Genomic DNA, 6,219 nt, shown 5'->3' with positions numbered 1-6,219 from the left:
GTGGTCTGAGGGGTGACAAAAGGAGGAAGGAGAGATGGGGGCCACGGAGAGCATGTTTCCTGGTCAGCTTCTCAGAGAACTCAAGAAGTGCAGCAGAGAGTAGGAAGGAAGCAGAAGGCAGGCCCAGACCCAGGTGTGTGACTCACTTTACGCTCCAATCCCCGTTCAACAGCTGAATAAAGAATTAGGGGAGGCCTGCCTACAGGCTCTGCTGGGCAGGACAGGACATAAGGCAAGGAAACCAGCTCCTTGGGTGGGGACCCCACCCCAAAGTCACTGGGAATACCCACATCCAGCCAGAGAGTCTCTCTACATGTCCATCAGCCCAGCCAACAACACTGGGCTGGCCCACCTGATGCGGGGCCTCTCTGGGAGTAAGGGCTCAGCGTAGGTTGGCAGAGGAACTGGGTCCCTTGTCTGAGGAGGAGATGAGCCCTGACCCGGAGAAGGTCCCACTCCCGTCCAGGAGCCCCCAGTCTAAGGTGGGGAGTAGATGCAGCCTTCTCTTCAGGAGCCTGAGTTTCAGTGCTCACAGCCCCAATTCCAGGGAACCCAGGCTGAACCCAAGCTGGTGAAAAAGACCAAACCTGCTTTCAGAAGATAACCCTAAGGGACCACACAGCCAGCCTTGCCCACAGGCAGCCACAGGACAATGGGTGTGACATAGCCTGCCCACAGATACCCCCAACCGAGGAGGAGACAGCCGAGCCCTCAGGGATGCCCAGTCTATGGAAAAGGGGAAATCCTCCCTTATGAATCCACTCCTCTGAAGAGGCGACACAGCCACTGCCGCCCTCATCAGCCACCAGTCTGAAGAAGGCGACAGATCCTTCCTCTGAGGAGTCCCTCGTCTGACCAAGGCCAGAGCCCGTTGTTCTGTCAACAGCCTAGAACTGCACGTGGAGCTCTAACCCTGTGGGCTCTCTGCTCAAAGTCACTCCTTATCTCCACCTCACCCTCACCAAAATATCTGATTGCGCTGGGCAGGGAGCAAAAGTGTCGGGGTGCAGATAAAAGCACACTAGGCCACTGCACAGGGGGACACTCTCAAATACCAGCTCAAGAATCCACTAGCCCGGGGTTTGACCACTGCCTCCGGTCTTCAACTCAAGCCCTCTGCTGAGCATCTCCAAGCCTCAGTTTCCTGGGTAATAGTCACATGTACTCCCTGCATTATAACTAGCATGATGCCTGGCCTCTAACAAGAACTCAGTAAATGAAAATCACTTTACCCAAGTTCCTACCTATGTCCCAGAAGTGGAAGTCAAATCCTTTCTCCACATCAGACTCAGTTGAAGAACTTATTAAAAATGAAGGTTTAGGGATGCCTGGGTGGCTCAGTGGTTGAGCATCTGCCTTTGGCTCAGGTCGTGATCCCGGGGTCCTGGGACCAAGTCCCAAATCAGGCTCCCCACAGGAAGCCTCCGTTCTCCCTCTGCCTGTGTCTCTGCCTGTCTCTCATAAATATATAAAATCTAAAAAAAAATGATAATTGGGGATCCCTGGGTGGCTCAGTGGTTTAGCACCTGCCTTCAGCCCAGGGCATGATCCTGGAGCCCCAGGATCGAGTCCCACATTGGGCTCCCTGCATGGAGCCTGCTTCTCCCTTTGCCTGTGTCTCTGTCTCTTTCTCTCTCTTATGAATAAATAATAAATCTTTAAAAAATAATAATAATAAATAAAAATAATAGTGAAGGTTTAAACAAAAGCAGCCTCCAGATTCCACTTTAAGAGATTCTGATCCAGTGGTGTTGGTAATGGGGCCCAGGAAATGAATTTTCAACAAGCACGCATTGGTTCCAAGGTAGACAGCCCATGTGGCAAAGCAGGCTTGGGGGTACTACAGAGGAAGTCAGGGACTGGGCAGGGAGTTCCAGTACCCAAAGATGCTTTCTAGCTATGTCTACCTACCACTTACCTCAGCAATGGCTGCCCCACCAAGCCACAGGTAGAGGGCCAGGATATTGGCATCTCCAACAGAATGCCAAGTTCCACTCATCCACTACCTCATGATGGACTGGCCGGGATTTTTGCTTTTTTTTTACTTGTGTTTATTTTTTCTTCCACATTTTTTATTTAAATTCCAGTTAGGGGATCCCTGGATGGCTCAGCGGTTGAGTGCCTGCCTTTGGCCCAGGGCGTGATCCTAGAGGCCCGGGATCGAGTCCCACATCGGGCTTCCTGCATGGAGCCTGCTTTTCCCTCTGTCTGTGTCTCTGCCTCTCCCTCACTCTCTCTGTGTGTCTCTCATGAATGAATAAATAAAATCTAAAAAAAAAAAAAAATTCCAGTTAGTCAACAGAGTGTAATATTAGTTTCAGGTGTAGGATTTAGTGATTCATCACTTACGTACAACACCCAGTGCTCATCGTAAGTACCCTCCTGAATGCCCGTCACCCACCTTGCTCAGCCCCGCCCCCCAGCCACCCTCAGTGTTCCCTATAGCTGAGTCTGTTTTATGGTTTGCCTCTTTTCTTCCCTCCCGTGTACATATGTTACGTTTCTTAAATTCCACATAGGAGTGAAATCACATGGTATTTGTCTTTCTCCAGACTCGCTGTCCTTGCCTGACGTTGCTGTGCTGAGACAGTTAACCTGGGAGCTTCTTTTTATTTTTATTTTTTAAAGATTTTTATTTATTCATGAGAGACACAGAGAGAGACAGAGACACAGGCAAAGGAAGAAGCAGGCTCCATGCAGGGAGCCCAACGAGGGACTCAATCCTGGGACTCCAGGATCACACCCTGGGCCGAAGGCAGGCGCTAAACCACTGAGCCACCCAAGGATCCCAACCTGGGAGTTTCTTAAAGATCTAGCGGTTCGCCTCCCCAACCCTGATTTCTCAATGGTAATTTTCAGGGAGACCAGAGAATGTCTTTTCACCAACTTTCCCAGGTATCCCCAATTCTCTCCTCTTTCACCCAATCCTTGGTGCAGCCGTGAGAGAGGGCAGGGCTGGGGACGACCTCTCGCCATGCACCACCCCGTGGCAGGCATCGGTTTCCCTTATCTCCTGAACTCTGCAGGCAATGGGTTTGAGAGGAAGCAGAGACGCAGGGAGGTTTGAAGACTATAGTCTGGCGCCAAATGCAGGCTTGTTGCCTCCATTTACAAGCTTTGTTCTTTTTACAATAAACAGAAACTCATTAGAATTTGTTTAGAACAGTAATGAAGAAAGTATATTTACTCTCATTTTCCCAGAGAGGAGGAAGCTAAAGCCCAGAGAGGGGAAATGATGTGCCAGGATGTACAAAACTACTGAGTGAAAGAGCAGATACTTGGTAATGTGACTCCAGGCCTTTTCCCTGCTCACGCCTCACTACGCTATGTTCCCTGAGTCCATGGGGAGAAGCATGGACAACCCCCAGCTAGGGGGCAGCTGGACCAGATGTGCCAGGATGGCTGGGGGAGGGGCCAGGGGAAGACAAGGAAACGGAGAGGTAAATCCTGCTTGGCTTCTGCACTTTGCACCCTCTGGGCAGGCCCAGACTCATCCTCAGCCTCCCACACTTGGGGCCTCAAGTGTCAAGGTCAGCTAGAAGGTGGGGCCTGACCACAGACAGCCACAGCCACTGGGGAGGGGTGGGGTGGGAGGGTTTAGGGGGCTGGACTGCCAAAGACGATGACTGATGCTTTAGGTAGTCGCATCTCTTTTTAAAGGTACCATTCCCACTTTACCCACGAGGAAGCGGAGGCTGGGCTGAACCCCACATTCTAACGCCATCTGGCTCCTTCCCATTCACCTCTGGCCCTGGTGGTCCCACAGGCGGCAGTGCGCTGCCCGGCGGGAGATGTGAGGGCGGAGGGCCAGGGCTAGCTGCGCCATTACTCACAGCCAACCACAGGAAGGAGTGAAGGGGCTCGCCCAGCCTTTCATTCTCTCTGGGGCGTGGCACTCCTCCAGTGAGGCCCTTAACCTGCAGGTTACGATGAAAGGTCTGGAGAAGCTGCCATAGCCAGAGCCCTGCCCTGGAGGCATCTTGGCTCACCCCAAAGCACTCCCCTCTCCTGGGCGGGTCAACACTGAAACAATTGCTCTGAATAGGTTTATGGGAATGGGCAGGGACCACAGCAGGTCTTTGGCTACAATGTGCCAGAAAGGAAATAGGAGGGCTTTAGTCCATCTGGGAACATAGGATGTCATGGGAAACCCAAATTCCTTAACAGGATTTTCTGCTATCCCTGGTCTCACTTCAGCCCACTTCAATGCTTATAAGCATCGCAATGATTACCACTGGATCTCTGCACCCTGTTCTGACTGAAAGGTCACTTCTCAAATCCCACCCCACCTGTGCCAGACACTCAGTGATCCCTGGCAGTCAATCTCCCTTTCTTCCTTCCTTGCCAACAAAACTTCACTGGAAATAGTAGGTGCCCAGCCCCCAGGGGCAAGTCCGGGTCTATGGCCTGCCCATTTTCCCTTTCTGTTTTCCCAAATTTACCACTTGGGAAATCTTCTATGTGAAACATCTTCTAGAGAATGACATCTTTTGGGGAAAATATGGCTTCCTGATGGCTTCTTCCTGCTTCGCAACTGGTATGAGGTGTGGAGCTGCCACAACCTTCTATGAGATTATGCAACAATAAAATGGCAAGCCCTGCTGAGGATGGAGGGGAATCACAGTAAGAGCCCAGTTCCTTATAAGTACTGTAGACACTGTGACCAATACCTGAAACTGCCTGCCATCAGACTTATGTGAGCAAAATATTCCATTTGTTTATGCTAGTTATTCCACGCAGCTGGAAACATTCCTGAGGCATCAGAAATGTCACTTCCGGGGCACCTGGGTAGTTCAACAGTTAAGCATCTGCCTTTGGCTCATGTCGTGACCCCGGGGTCCTGGGATAGAGTCCCACATCGAGATCCCTGCAGGGAGCCTGCTTCTCCCTCTGCCTATGTCTCTGCCTCTCTCATGAATAAACAATATCTTAAAAAAAAAAAAAAAAGCATCTGCCTTCAGCTCAGGTCATGGTCCCAGGGATCCCTGTTCAGTGGGGAATCTGCTTCTTCCTCTCCCCCTGCTTATTTTCTCTCTCTCGCTCTCACTCTCCCCACTCTCTCAAATAAATAAAATCTTAAAAAAAAACATGCCTTGGCTGGTAAAAACAGGATCAAGGGCCCCCTCCTCAGAGCAGTGGACACATTGTGCCTCTCATGATCTCTGCACTCGCCGACTCATCCATAGGCCCCAGGAAACTGAGGTAGGTAGCAGGACCCCATGGTGTTCACCATTTTATTCAAAACCCCATGGGCAGCCTGGGTGGCTCAGCGGTTTAGCGCTGCCTTCAGCCCAGGTTGTGATCCTGGAGACCCGGGATCGAGTCCCATGTCAGGCTCCCTGCTTGGAGCCTGCTTCTCCCTCTGCCTGTGTCTCTGCCTCTCTTTCTCTCTTTCTGTCTCTCATGAACAAATAAATAAAATATTAAAAAAAAAAAAAGCCTTCACATTTGTCAAATGCATAAGTATGCCCACAGCTGATTGCTGGCACAACCTCCTTCGGGGCAAAGACCGGGCCTGGTCCTCAGGAGCTTGCAAAAACAGCTAACCATATAACCTCAGAGGAAAGGATGTGTGTGTACACACACATTCTGGAGTGAGGTGGGTAGCACCTTGCCTGGCTAGAAGACATGCCACTGCTCCCTGCACAGGACGGTCTATATCACTTCATGACCTACGTCACTCTGCAGGCTAACAGAATATTTCCCTCTGTCTGCCTCTGTCCACTTCCAGCTAGAGCCACCCTCACCCACCCTCTGGGCTCGGATTCATCTGTAGCTTGGACTGCTTAGCTGCACTTGGAAGAACAGTAAGGCACCCAGGCTTCCGTCCCCTCCAAATAGAGAAGCAAATCAAACATGCTGTGTCTCTTGATCCTACCACACAGTATGCCTTTGTGATTACTGTCCCTCTTTCCTTACCTATTAAACACTGCACCAAGTCTACTTAAAAATCATCCAGTTTCTCCTATCTTCACATTTTGGGAGCCATCCTTCTATTTTCCACCTTATATCCCTCCCAAGAGCTGATCCTGTTTCTCACAGCCAGCAGGACATTTGAGTATATTCTATAAGCTGAGCACTTTCATCGGTTATTTCATGTAATTCTTGAAATAATCGGTATCTTCATTTTATACCTAACAGTGTACTAGCAACAGCCTCTGAGCGCTGTGACAGCCACTTTATATATGCCATGGCTAATCCTCTCTAAAAGCTGCCACA

This window comes from Canis lupus, chromosome 2 (genome assembly GCF_011100685.1).
Source record: "Canis lupus familiaris isolate Mischka breed German Shepherd chromosome 2, alternate assembly UU_Cfam_GSD_1.0, whole genome shotgun sequence".
NCBI classification, from domain to species: domain Eukaryota; kingdom Metazoa; phylum Chordata; class Mammalia; order Carnivora; family Canidae; genus Canis; species Canis lupus.
The sequence above is the reverse complement of the archived record's forward strand: the minus strand, read 5'-3'. Positions refer to the sequence as shown.